The following is a 16,102-nucleotide window of genomic DNA, read 5'->3' as shown; positions in this document are numbered from 1 at the left end:
ATATAGGAGAAAAAGGTGTATTCTTGTTTGTATTGATTATGTCACCTAATGGGTAGAATCTTTTAACACACTCCTTGCTCATCCCTAGCTGACCTATTAAGGGTATAAGAAGGTAGTGACTATGTTGATCCAACATTTGAGGTGCCATTATGGAGATTATGTCTAAAATTTTCACTCTTTTCTAACCTTTTAAAAACTCAAAACCAATGACTCCATTATGTTCATCTCGTCAATACCTTTCCAATGATATAAAATTTGTCTTAGTCCCATTTCCATATCTAGAGTTACGACCTTTTAGAATTTGGACTCTCAGACTTTATGATGTCCTCCTAGATTTCCATGTGAAACCCATGTGGTCCCCACATGGTGTCCATGTGGTCCCCACATGGTGGCCATGTGTCCATCTAGACAAGTGCCCCATCATCCTTATGTAGCGGCCACTGTGTCTTGCCACGTAAACTTGGCTTAAAGCCTCAGGTATCCCTTTATGCCTTTATGCAATTCCTCTAATGGTCAGGAGGCATGTTGGAAAATTATTTTAGGTTATTAGATGGGAGAGTTTCTATCTATGGGGGTTTGTCACCACTGAAACCCTAACCCTATGCACCTTCACACAACCTCAAGCTTTCATGAGGACCGACGATCTGATGAGTTCCTATTGTCAGCAACCAATACTCCTATCTATAGCCTCCATTAACATCATCCAACACTTAACACACAACCCAGGGTTTCCACTAATGATCTAGCACTCTGGGACAACAAATTTACTTTCATATACCAGATATAATCTCTGTCACAACCTTTTTCTGTCAACATTTTCCAAACTTCCTCCAATGCCACACATCCTACAGCTCGATCAATCACTGACAATTTCCAAACATATACAAGAAATACTTTTATGTATTGGTTCCCATCCGCTGCTAAACTTTTGAGGCTCCGACACATCATGCTGATGTCATTGGATCCACATGGCTTCTTTTGGGAGTGCCACATGTCGCTTATTTTCAAACCATTATTTCCTTCCAAAGGACCAAAATTAGCTTCCATGTGGCTTGCCACTATGGCACCACATCATTCTTTGCACATGTCAAATGTAATCATGACATGGGTCCCTCCAAAGTATTAAAACCCCCATGGAATTTTGTTTTCCACATTACCATATATTAAATTTTTAAATAAATTAAATGAAGGGACCTACACCCCATTCGGTCTAATGGAGGTAATAGGCTTGGAAAATAAATGGACAAGAGAAAATACGGACCCCCATACCCCTCTGCCATGTCACAAGGGGGGATATGTGTTCTTGGTTCCAGAGCGCGATTCCCCCTATGCATTTGAAAAACCTAATTCCTCGTGATAAATTGACAATGACTATCAAATGTTGAGGTCCTAGTTTGAATCCCCGTAGTTCAACTAACATTTAATATCTTCCCTTAATATATGTAAGCACCAAGTCCCCCAACTGTGCATTGTGTAGTTACAGGCCTCAACTTTCAACCCTAGAAATTGAGATTGCAAAATGCATAGTCTCTTCCCTCAGCCTACCCAGATGGGACTGCACATTATGTAGTCTCAAGGCTCTAACTTCCACCTTGTCTGTTGAGACTGCGCTAGTTCATGAGCCCAATCTCTTACCCTCGACCCAAAAGTTGTGCAATATTTCCTTTCAGTCTATTTACTAGACAGATTCTTTTTCTTGAGCTAATTTGTGTTTTCCATGAGTGCATCTTGTCATATAGGTACTGCATATTTTTTAGGTTATCTCTTCATATCATTTTCTATCATCATGCCACCAAAGAGATCCACCTCAAAATACACCACAGAAAGCAGCACCAATGAAGTAGTTGTGAGAAATCCTATTACCATGCTAGTTCTTTCAGACACTCAACTCTTCATTGAGAAGGATTTAGATATTACATGACACACAGTAAAATATGAATTCATGGCAACCAATTACAAATAAAATTTTGAAGATAGATAGGTTTATATCAATGTCCAAAAGTCGAGATTACATAAGATTGCATGCAGGTTCCCGACCTTTCCTTGCGTAAACATTATCAAAGTGGATCCTCTAACATACAGATTCAAAGACCATGATCCTCAGCAGTGCTAGTGGATTAAGGCTTGCCTCATTCATGGCACATTATTTTCAACTCTTTTATCACTTACCTTTGCTAGAAGTCTACATGGATTCTCACTTTTATGCAGTCACCAACTATTTAAGCACTAAAGATGTGATCAAACATTGGGTGAAAAAGCCATCCAAATTACACCAAACACCCAACAACACTTATAATACCAAATCTCTCAGAAAATAATATCAGTACTTGATATTTCTATGTTTTCGGATCAATGGTCAAAAGAGTACTGAGACCTTCCTTGAAGGCTAGGCATTTTTGCTACATTAGGTTGTGAATGATGGGAAGGAATTCAACTGGTCAGATTTGTTGGTTCAACAGTTAAATATCCTTGTGACTAATGCCAAGAACCCTCCTAAGGTTAATAAATATAGGTTCTACATGTATGCTTACTTTTTTGGATGCGATGTGTGCTCATAACTCTTTTCCTCGCATGAGTTGGACTTGGTCACCAAAGGATCATGCTATATACATTTATTCAAGTTGCTTTCAGAGTGAAGCTTTAGGAGAGTTATGGAGAAGCTCATTGATCACTTCCTCATACCACTATACAAGATTAGTTTTGAGGAAGATCCACCTTGCATGTCCCATGAAGAAATGGAAACAATAATGGAACTTGCCTACTGGTTTGTTTCAACAGATGGCACTTACCTTAGGGTGTTTGGTGGGCAGAAGTCTTCACATTTGTTACCAAGGTATGCCACCAAAAAATTGGGCATGCATGAAGTAGCTTACAATGTTTCCATAGGTTTATCAAGATTCTTTCAAAGGAAGAGTTGCAAAGGAAGAAGAAAGCACCTTGGCCTACTCTTCCTTTGTAGATTGGATCATACAAGATCAAGAACTTGAAAGTTGCAGACATCGAGGGTAAAGAGTTAGAAAAAAATGTGTTTTGTCTCATGGAATATCATCTATATGATCCTAGGAGTGTTTGCAAGCAACCTTGTGCAAAGATACATTTCAATTGGCCAAGCAGGATATATTCCAGACCTGAGGAGGAAGAGATAAATAACTATTATAAGGACTCCAAGCCATGCACACCAATTAGTTTTGCTGGTACATCATAGTTCACTCCTTAGCAAGAAGTCACTTTGAAAGTAGAACCATCAGAGAGGCACAATATAATGCGTGAAAAGGGTAAGAGGAAGGTTGTGCACAATATAGCAGAAGAGCAAAGTCGCAAATTCAATGTAGATCCAATCATTTTGAAAGCAACCATAATGGTAGAAAGAAGGAGGAAGCAGAGGAAGTAGGGGGAAGAATCAAGACAAAAGGATTAACTATAATAGAAAGAACAAGAAGAGAGGAAAATACAAGAAGAATAAAGGTGGAAGAAAGAAGAGGAATAAACAACACAAAAATGAGCTGAATAAGAAGAGTAGAACTGACCATTTGAAGAAGAAAGAAAGCAGTTACAAGACAAAGAAATTTCCCAGGAAATCAAAGACTTGATAGTGATCCAAGATATGGAGGTAGAACTAGAGCAACAAAATCAAGATGTGGATCTCATGCCTTACACACAACAAATTACCACTTAGTTTCCCCCCAATAAAAGGGCAAGCTCTAGGTGAGGAAGAGGAAATTGCTCCTCTTGACGAAGGTCTGGTGATGGATTTATACAGTTTAAATTTTGATGAGTTGTAGAAGAAGATTGTACAAGAAATAAATAAGCACTTCCTAGATGACCTCACACATCTTTCTTTTATCAAAGAAAAGGTGATTGTGATGGACACCCAGAAGAATCCAGAAGCTATTATCGCACCCAATTTGGCCTTCATAGGAGCCCACAAGCTAAACGTAGAATATTTGATGGAAAAAAATACATAGATGCAAAGAACTTTGAAGCTACAAGGAAACAAATTGAATAGCTCCTGGCAGAGGACAAGAAAGTAGCTCCCACATAGGTTTATTTAGAAGAATTCAAGGTAGCCATACTTGGTGAAGTATTGAGATTGGGTGACACTATGAGGAACATCTATGAGGACTTAATCATTGTGCACAAATAAGTTGTCCACTTGCACGGCATGCAATAGAAATGTAAAGAGAATTCCAAAGTCTCAAGGTTGTTCATACAACCATTGATGTTGTGCAAGAGTGAGGAATGAAATATAGAGGAGCACCTCCTAAATTGGTAAAGAAGACAAGGAAATAGGTTGAGTTCGAGAAAGCAGAAGTTCGGATGCTTATCCAAAGAAGCAAACAACTTGACAGTTTGATCGCCAAAATTCATGCCTCTTATGCATGGTTGTACAACAATGTGAATTACATGGTGAAGCCACACAAGATCCCTTTAGTCAACACACTCACTGAAGCTAAAGGAAGAAGCAAGGTTAGACAGGAAGTGGAGGAATACTTGGACCAGTTCAAGAAGATATCTACCAAGGGAGAGATAGAGGTGAACATAAATGATATGAAAAATAATATTGGTGGCTCTGCCAACATCAACACCATGTTTCTCTTATTGAGAAAGGAAACGTAAACTCGCTCCAAGATCATGTACCTATATGCAATGGAGGCTAGAGTCTACTTTTAGCTTGATCCCATCACAAACTTTGAGGAAATCATCACACAATATAAAGCTTGGCATCACTACGTGACCGAAGATCTAAAAGTTGAAGCTGATGAGCTGGGGTTTCCCAAAACTCAAGCATGATATATAATTTTGTCTTAGTAGGCTTTCTTAGTTTACTGTACCCAATTTTGTTCTATATGGGTACTTGTAATATTTTCATTTAGATATTTTTGTAAGTGGAACTCAAAGTGTCAATTTTGGAATATGAAGAGTCTTTATGTAAAATAAGCCAAAGAGTCATGAGGGAAGTCAAAGAGTCACAAAGGGAGATGGATACTCATATCATATGTAATAAATAGACCCTTATAACTCTTGTAAAAGGATTTTGTCCAATCTTTCAGTTGAGGATTGAAAGTTAGGAAGTTTTGTTGAGATCCTTGGCTTATCCTTCAACATAAAAGGATTATCTTTCTTTGGAGGAGAAGGTGTTGGCTTCATGTTCCACTATTGGGACTAGTGGTTTCTCAATTGTACATGTATGTTTGGAACTTTCAATTTAATAAGAGCTCAGAGCCGACACGTCTTCATCCATATGTCATGGATGTGGTAAAAATATTCTTGTTATTTTTGTGATCATGTGTTATTTCATTTACGCTAGAGCTTATGAACTATTTCGTTTACCTTAGTATAAATCTTGTTGAATTCAAGTTGTGATGTTATTTCGGTCATGGTTATCTTGTGACTATTTTTCAAGTTAACTTATGATTCTTTCATCACTCGTGTGCCAGGGAACGATTCCGATATGTTAATGATCTCTGGATGACATTTGATTTCATGATCTTCATTGCAAATGGCTAGGTTTTCATATTCTCCGTCATTATTGTCAAATATAAGAGTGAATGACAAGCATTTCCATTCAAAATTGAGGCCTCGGGAAGATGTAGGAGCTTCAAATTCGTCCATTAGAGATTAAAAAAAAATGCAATGCACAAATTCAAAATGTTCTTTGAATTTAAGCAAATTAGCACCAAATACTTGAGCTCTTTCTCCCTAGAAATGAACTTTCTGGAGGTTCTCCATTGGCAGGATGATGTTGCAATATTGCAGTCTATAACTGGATGGATCTAGCGTATTTTGTGACATTTTGTTGTTGATGTTGCAATCATCTCCATTATGGTCTACAATTGGATGGATTTGGCTTGGTCTCTTTAACTATTAGTGTAACTATTAGTATTTGCATTTGCTCAAATTTTCTCCTACTTCTTAGTATTGTAGATGGTTTGGAACAATTGTTGTGCTTAGTGCTATGTGGGAGGGTGAAAGTGAAGTTGGAATATATGATTTTTTAATATATGTTTTTTCATTTATATTACTACATTAATAATCCATAGCTTATATTGGGTGCATTAATTTAAATAATTATACAATGCAAAATGATTATATGCATTGATTTAAGAAATAGTAGTGGGAAAATTGATAAGTATTGATTTCAACTCTAATATAGTGAAAATTATCTAAGTGATTTCAAAACTAATATATTACAAAACAATTTAGAAATACATATTATAATGTTATAAAATAAATATTCTATTACAAGGTAAAGACCAACACTTTGTTTATGCAATACTAATCTTTTAGTATAATTTTTTGATGAAAAATGTTTAACCAATGAATGTGATGCATTGATTTTTAGTGAAAATACAATCCATTTTGTCACTCATTCAATATATGCAATGTATCAAATAAGCCTGAGAAAAATCAAGTAATTGCATTGATTTCAATAATCATATAATGTATCCCTAGATGGGTTAGCTAGCATGAGACAGATGGGAGGAATGAGACCATAGTCCCACTCACTACAAGAGGAGGGAGACATTCCATCATTGCCCCAATGAATTAAAATGCACATACAATTGCATTGTGTGCCATAATTATGTTACCACCCCATCAATCATGTCACCCGTGTTTGTCTAATGGCATATTTCCCTTGGCTCATTAGTCTTTTAACCCCTCTTGTACTTGGAAGACTAACATGGTTTGTAAGCCTACTCTAAATTTCCACATTAGTCATTCTAGGAGGTAAACAATTATGATGGCACCTGAGCCATCTCTCTATGCATGAGGGTTAGGCTAATAGTTTGTATGTAATTGTATATTGTAAATTAATGGTGTAATGGTGTTTGGTATATTTTGTGAGTTTTGGGCCTGATCATAGGTATTTAGAAGGAACATTGGTCATTTTTGTATCATTTTATGCTTTTTACTCTGTACTGATTCATCCCCCTCGATAACTTTGGTGGTATTTCTTATTGAACTTGCTATGTTGAGACCATTCCCCCACTTCATCAGAGCTACTTCTATTGAATTTTATTAATTTTTTCTTGGCCTTTAGCTAATTACTTCCTCACTATATTTTCTTAGCTTGAATTCCTCTCCCCTTTTTAGGCACACAGTCTTGCCTTTTAACCTCATCAGACCCCACCACTTTCACCTTCCACTTCCCACTAGCCTATCTTTGTGGAATTGTCCCTCCTATAAACTCTTTCCTTCTGGTTTCTTATAGTTTACTTCTCTTATGGAGACCATGGTAAGATAGGGAGCATAGGTTTACTATGGAATTGCTTATTACAGGGACTTTGGAAGCCCCAAAACCCAAGAATGAGTTGAAATATTTGTTATTCCTTATCATGATTTTACTCCTAGAAGTGTTCAAGAGGGAATTTTTCAAGATAAACATGACATTATAGATGAAATATAATGCATTATTAACTTTTAGGTTCTTACTAAGGTGGAGAGATGGGTTGCAAACATGGCCCACTATTGGAAATAATACTTGGGGGGGGGGGTGTGAATCAATATTTACAATCTATAACTTTTTCATTTCCATAATCAGATTTATATACGCTACTTCAGTGAAGGGAACTAACATGTGCACGAAACTGTTCTTAAGGAACCCAACGTATATCCAGTGAACTTATGATTCAGTTAATTCATCATATGTTGATCTTTAATTAGTGCATAAATACTTTATTAAACATTAAACAATAACCATGTCCAATAATAACAGAATAAACCATCACACATAAGAAACACACATGAACACCAAGATTTGAGGTGGAAACCCAATGTGGGTGAAATCCACCTGATGATGTTGTCTCTGTCTTCTTTTAATAATAAGAAAATATTTTTACAATCTTGTACTAGTGCAAATACTAACTTAAAAACTTCACGGCTATTCCAGACTTCAGTCGTACCCAGATCATAACATTTACAGAATAAAACATGCGTCAGTATTCAGATCTAGATTTTCCATGATCAAACCACATAATGATAATTCATTTCATGCTTTATGATCCCGATCCATCATCCATCATTAACCACATAGGTGCATCCTTAGTTCAGATCAAGAAAAGCATCAGAAGCTCATAACCTGCATATATGATCTAACACTTCATAAGATATTCAATACTTGCACTCCTTGGCCTAATGATCTTCTCCTCCTTATACAGGTTTAGGCCTTTCTCAATACCTTGGACCAAAACCACTTAGGACCAATACTTTAGACCAAATACCTAGGGTCAATACCTGGGACCAAATACCTTGGATCAATACCTTGGCCCAAAATACCTTGGACTAAATACCTCAGACCAAAACCTTGGTTTTCCAACATGTACGTGCTTTTCCTCCTGTGAAAGTGCATGTATACGTTTACACTCCTTTTTTTCTACTAACCCACGTGTATCCGCTCTTTTTGTACAGTGAACCCGTGTACACAACTTAACATACATGAAAATGTCCTTTTTATTCAACTTCTTGATTCTGATATGTAGTCCTTTGTTACTTCATCCTGTTCTTTTTGTACCACGACTTTGTTACTTCTGAATATACCTGTTATAATTAGATTTTCCATTGTACATTACTTCTAAACTGATTCCTTTGAACTGCCCTACATTTTTTCACATTTTTAAACACAACTGCCATGCATTCTATCACTTCTAATATCTCTCCTGTAGATTCATCTAGTTACGTAGATTCATCTAGTTACCATATACAAGTGATTTGTTCTACTACAAGTGGGTTTCCATCAAGTACAACACATACATCATAATGCCAACAATCTCCCCCTTTGGACTTGATGGCAACCATGTTGGTTTTGATTACTGCAAGTTGTAGAAATTGTTAGAGATAACAACCAACACCAAAATACTCTCCCCCTTTGACATCAAGGGCAAAGGGCAGACCAAGATATTCTCCCCCTTTGATATCAAGGGAAAAGGGCTGACCAAAGTGAAGGCTTTCATATCTGAACAATTGAATATAAGAATTGATCATGCTCCCCCTAGGTACATGTTGAATTCTCTAATTAAACTCCCCCTTTGTACATGTTGTGATACCATCCATGCTCCCCCTAAGCATATGCAGAGTCTGCAAAAATATTTTCCAAAAGAATAACATTACTCTATAACTCAACTATGTGAGTTTGACCTTCCTATCACCAATGACTCATACATATATCAATCTCCCAACCAAGTGGGTATATACCAAGTTCGACTCATCCACCCAACCAAGTGGGGATATACCAATTGTTTATACATGACTGAAATATAGCAGTTATTACATCATCCTTCCCATGCATAGCCGGGGTAAAAATTACATCATATGACCAAAAAGGACTCATTAAAAAACTACAACAGATAGAGACATATTATTACATCATGGGTCTTTAAATGACCTTTACATCAAATGATATACATGACATTTATAACAGAGACCAAGACCATGATAGTTATAAGCAACTATCATACACCATGTATGATCTGCACCATAAGAATCTGTCAGTATCATCCAGATCAACAACCTGTATATGTCCATCATCAGTTCCCAAGATATGACAATGTAATTATCATCAACCTGTGACAAAGTATGTTGCATATAGATATCAACTCATCCTCTTTGATCTCATCAAGATCGACTTGCTCCATTTCCTTAGTAGAAAGAGCCTTATCATAACCTTCCATGAATCAACTAAGATTATGTCATATCTCCAAGAAGTAATAAAAACATTCACATCATATCATATGTATGTGAAAACACCATAGTCATCATCTATGATCATAACATCATCATCAAGAACTGAATGATCTTTCCACAAGAGCCCTCAATATATCAACCATGTATCATCACTAGGGAACATCCCACATTTGGTAAGCATCAACCATGATAATCAACATGTGTGAGTATCAAACTTATCATCATAAAGTAATAAGCCATGTCTCCGAATATCCATGTCTTCAAATAGCTATGTCTTCATGAGACCTGCATTAACACCATTCTCTTGGCCAACCAATGCTATTTATCAATATGCAACTTAAGTAATCATCCGTGTATCCAACATCATGTGTATCCATCAAATATGTATCTAGAAAACCATGAGCGCATGGTCATTTGTAAGGCTTTCTTGATACCATAAAAAAAAACAATCCTCAACGATGTGAGAGTCAAGAACTATAGGAATCCTGCATCATAATTGCACCATATGAATTTTATGCATCTTTGAAGGCATGATGAGACTAACATAAAAAAAATGAGTGGCTCATCATCAAATAATGAAGTTGTGTACTCAAGCTTTTTAATTATCCTTTTCCTTATGAAGATGACTATGTAAGCAACATATATGAACTGTATGCATCATCAAAAAGTCATCCACAATCATCCATAAATCTGATCTGAATAACAACTATGTAACCCCAAGCAATACAAGTATCATCTGAGATTTCATCATGGTCAACTCATAACCATAACATAGCATGATGTATCATTTAAACACTTTAGCCACATAAGCATCATCATCATTGATAAGAATCATTAGGTACCAAAGACTTCTAAACATAATGCCAACAATGCATTATTATATGCTTCCTCTGAACCTATGCCAATTGTTCATTGTCAGATTTGATCATTGCAAATATCAGTGAGAATTATCAAGGCATCGTCATAAATTAGATATACATCAACTTTTTAATAGCTTATGAGGACCAACACATTTCCTCATATTATTATCAGATTGTAACCATCATCAAACATAGAAGATAGTTGACTAAACCATATCAGACCCTTTTTTCCTGAGTCTGTCCCACTGCTTTTTCCTCAAACCAACATATACGTGTTTCTGCAGCTTCAAACTCACATATACACATGACTTATCTTCATGAAAATTGTGTATGAGATTTAGAAAACTGAAGTTTCACACTTTCAACTCCCCCTTAGTCTGTTATGTTTGTATACTGTGCCATGCCACATTTTTCTGACTGTACTTCCTTCTTCTTCCATATCTTTGAGTGCGATGATGTTTTCTCCTTTTGGTATGGTGCCTGAAATTTTCTCCCACATTCCTTTTCTATATGTCCAAACTTGTTACATGCATAAAATCTTACATGTTTCATATTCCATCTATAGCAGTCAATGGCTTTGTGACCAAACATATTGCAAGAAAAACAATATCCCTTGAAGTACCTGGAAGTTGATGATGTTTTTGTGTGATGGTAATCTTGAACCATTCTACTTTTGCATCTTGCTGCAACATGTCTTATGACATATAAAACATTCAACATTATTCATAATAGGAAAGAACTGATTATCACTTCCATAGTTAGGAGTAAATGATTTTCTTTGAAGACTCTCTTTCCTTGGTTTTTGATGGGGTTGACCTCTTATCTCCTTGTTGAGCATTTCAGATTTTTCATTAGAGTTCTTTTCTTCAGTTTGTGAGCTAGATTCTCCTTTAACAATTTCATGAAAACCAAGACCATATTTGATGGTAGGAGACCTTTGAATTCCAAGAATATCATCCAAAATCTTAGTACTATCTTGAAATCGTAAAATTTTATCCTTTTCTTCTAATTTACCTTTTAGGATATTTACCTCAACCTGATATTGCTCTTCCTTTTCAAGATACTGTTTCTTCATGATTTCTTCAAATTTTCTTCCTTCTTCCACTTGTTTCCTTAATTCGAGAACTTCATTTTCTTGTTCTTCAAGTGCTTGGAGTAGTTCTTCATTCTTCTTCTTTGATTTTTCAAGATTTTCTTTTAGAGAGAGGATCTTAGCTTTAAGACTTTCATAGTAACTAGATCTATCTTTAAGTTTCTTGATTGTTGTACTCTTTTTACTTAATTCATTTCTTAATGATGTCACTTCATCCTATAGCTTTTGACATTGATCTTCCTTTCCTTGTACTGCTTCCTTACCTTGTTTCCTTCCTCCAGCTAATATTTTAATATGGTAACTTCTTCTTTGTAGGAAAATTCCCTTTTATCAATTAGATCTTCTTGATATCTAATTATATTTGTGAGCCTTTTAAATTCTACCTCTATTTGATTTCTTTCTTTTTCACCGATAAGATAAAATTCAGTTGTTTCACTATCACTTTCATTATCTTTAAATGAACAGAGAAATGTATCACCAGAGGACAAAAAATTCATACTTGATAGTTCTTTTGCTTGTTCATCTTCATTCTAAGGTGATTCTAAATCTAAAGAGTTGTTTCCACATAATCGTCAATCATCTCTCCCACTATCATAGTTCCTTTGGGATGCCTTCTTCTTTTAAGGTGCTTTATTCTTTAGCTTCTTTCCCATTGTTTCTACGGATCTCCTTTAAGCGATCAAGCTTCAGCCAAAGGACCTGCTCTGATACCAATTGTTGGAAATAATATTGCTGGGGGGGGGGGGGTGAATCAGTATTTACAATCTATAAATTTTTCATTTCCATAATCAAATTTATATATGCTACTTCAGTGAAGGGAACTTGCATGTGCACGCAACTGTTCTTGAGGAAACCAACGTATATCAAGTGAACTTATGATTTAGTTAATTCATCATATTTTGATCTTTAATCAGTCATTAGTACTTTATTAAACATTAAACAGTAACCATGTGTAGTAATAATAGAATAAACCATCACACATAAGCAACACACATGAACACCAATATTTAAGGTGGAAACCAAATGTGGGTGAAAACCACCTGCAGTTGTCATCTCTGTCTTCTTTTAATAATAAGAAATTCTGTTTGAAATCTTGTACTGGTGCAGACTCATACCAGTGCGCAGGCTTCTACCTGCAGAAGGTTACAACCTTCTCTCATTCTCTAGATTCTACTAGAAGGGAGCTACAACCCCCTACTCTTGTACTAGCTGATATGTTTACTAGTACGTAGGCACCGACCTATTGAAGGCTCCAACCTTCACTCATTTTCCAGCGACTATTGGAAGGGAGCTCCAACCCCCTGGCTCTTGTACTGGCTGATTTGTTTACTAGTACATAGGTGCCAACCTACAGAAGGCTATGACCTTCTCTCTTCATCCAAGGACCATGTTTCATGAATTTTTAGACTAGATGCTCATGGAACACAACACAACAATCTGAAGGTCACCTTTCATCAAATTTTCATATTGGAACCATCAACAACATTGAAGCTCAAAATCATAATTGCAATACAACATTAAATACATCTGCATCAACAAGTCACTGAAACTCAATCATCACTCTTTGAATGAGCCATAAATCAATCAATTACTGACAACCTCTGAACCTCTGGCACAACTGAATCATTCATTCATACTTAATCAACTTCAACCAATCAACTAGAACAGATAGATCACTGTAACCAATACACAGATCTGAACCTAGAACACTACATCATCATTCAAAACTAGTTGTAACCTCAAAATCATGAATCAGAGTGTATACGCTACTTGGCTGAACCAAAACTGCATTTATATGCTACTTCCTTTAGCCCAACCTACGTATATCTCTAATGATACTGAATCATAAAACTTCTAAACCACAAATTGTACCAATTAGTTATATTCTAAAGATCTACTGTCATATTACTGAGTTCTAAATAGATAGCAACAAGGATCACTCTTCCTTCTCAATTAATTAATCATTCAGACTCAATTTCCTTATATATTTAGTTCTACTTTCAGATGTAAGAAGACATAATTGACAAACAGAAGTAAAACAATAGTACTGATCTGATAGATTAATCATCCTTGAACATCAATCTTTTCTTTTGCATACGCTACTTGGAAGAGTCGAACCAGCGTGTATACGCTACTTCCCCAAAGCAAACCAGCGTATAAATCTACAAATACTTACTTATAACTTCGTTTCACTTCCCGACTTTAGAGATACCCAGATCATCATATCTAAAGGATAAAATATGTGTTAGCAATCAGATCTAGCCCATCCATTATCAGATCACATAATGATAAGTCATTATGATCCTGATCCATCATTAGATCTCATCATAATCAATCAATCTAAATATTCAAAACACTGTCACCAGAATGCAATTACCATAACACAAAGCATAACCCAGAACTCTGCATTAACAACTAGAACCAACTGCAACTTCAAACATCATAATTCATAAGGTATACACTACTTCGATGTTTCGAACCAACGGGTATACACACTTTTACCAAAGTGAAACAATGTACATATCTGCAAATACTAACTTAAAAACTTCACAGCTATTCCAGACTTTAGCCATACCCAGGTCATAACATTTATAGAATAAAACATGCGTTAGTATTCAGATCTAGACTTTCCATGATCAAACCACATAATGATAATTCATTTCATGCTTTATGATCCCGATCCATCATCCATCATCAACCACATAGGTGCATCCTTAGTTCAAATCAAGCAAAGCATCAGAAGCTCATAACCTGCATATATGATCTAACACTTCATAAGATATTCAATACTTGCACTCCTTGGCCTAATTATCTTCTCCTCCTTATATAGTTTTGGACCTTTCTCAATACCTTGGACCAAAACCACTTAGGACCAATACCTTGGACCAAATACCTAGGGTCAATACCTCAGACCAAATACCTTGGATCAATACCTTGGACCAAAATACCTTAGACTAAATACCTCAGACCAAAACCTTGGTTTTCCAACATGTACGTGTTTTTCCTCCTGTGAAAGTGCGTGTATATGTATACGCTCCTTTTGTTCTGTTAACCCGCATGTATACGCTCTTTTTATACAGTGAACCTGCGTATACAACTTAACATACCTGAAAATGTCATTTTTATTCAACTTCTTGATTCTGATATGTAGTCCTTTGTTCCTTCATCCTATTCTTTTGTACCATGACTTTGTTACTTCTGAATAGACCTGTTATAATGAGATTTTCCATTGTACATTACTTCTGAACTAATTCCTTTGAACTGCCTTGCATTTTGTCACATCTGTAAACACAACTGCCATGCATTCTGTCACTTCTAATATCTCTCCTGTAGATTCATCTAGTTACCATATACAAGTGATTTGTTCTACTACAAGTTGGTTGCCATCAAGTACAACACATACATCATAATGCCAACACCCACTACTAGAGTTTCCTTAACCACTATATACATATAGTCAATATTTACTGGCACCTTAGGTTATTGTTCGACTGAATGGTGATGGAGAAGAAAACTACCTAAGAAGATATGGTTTTTAATTGGATGAATTGTAGGTGTTAATGTTCTTCATGGACAAAAAACTAGGGAAAATTAAAGCCCACTTTGACTTGCCCCCTACTCTAGGTTGTTCTCTAGGAAGTGAAAGGGATCCTATCCCTGTGGAAGCCTTAGAATATAGAAAATATTAAATTTTAATTATGATCTCTAGGTATATACTATCAAGTCCCACTCACTTTGTTTTTTTTTTGCTTCAATATATCCCTATAGCCCATGTATTTTTGACAAACTTGTTCATTTTTTGGTACACTATTAGTAAACTTTTTGTGTGGCTATTAAGGAAAATGAAATTTTGTGCTTGGATTGTTTTCTATAGTGGCATACCATGAAATATTTCAACCTATTTTGATGTAAAATAATGATTTGATGGAATGAAAACACTTTCACTTAAGAAAAAAATATAATCAGATAATCCAAATCAATAAGGTGCATTGATTTCACTATTAGTAAATTGAAAAATGATTTGGTGCATTCATAACAAAAAGTATTACATTAAATGGATTCATCATGGAAAAAAAATTCAAAATGCTGATTACTATGATATAAAAGATGTTCTTTCTTGTAAGTTATAATCCAATGCATTCTTTCATTGAGTGTGAATTATATCCTATTAGTTTTTGCAAATTAAAATCGTAATGATTTGGTGCATTGATAACACAAATTATTAAATTAAATGGATTCATCATGGAAAAAAATTTGAAATTATTGATTACTCTATTGATATAAAATATGTTCTTACTTGTAATTTATAATCCAATGCTTTCTTTCATTGAGTGTAAACTATATCCTATTAGTTTTTGCAAATTAAAATCGTTATTTAGTTTTTGTTATAATGTTAAGCTAGATATAGAGTGAGCTCATATATAGAGTACATTAAAAAACCAAGAGCCTATTAGAGAGGCTAAATATA

Source organism: Pinus tabuliformis, chromosome X (genome assembly GCF_031772625.1).
Source record: "Pinus tabuliformis cultivar Carrire ecotype Pingquan chromosome X, CPIR1, whole genome shotgun sequence".
Classification (NCBI taxonomy): Eukaryota; Viridiplantae; Streptophyta; class Pinopsida; order Pinales; family Pinaceae; genus Pinus; species Pinus tabuliformis.
The sequence above is the reverse complement of the archived record's forward strand: the minus strand, read 5'-3'. Positions refer to the sequence as shown.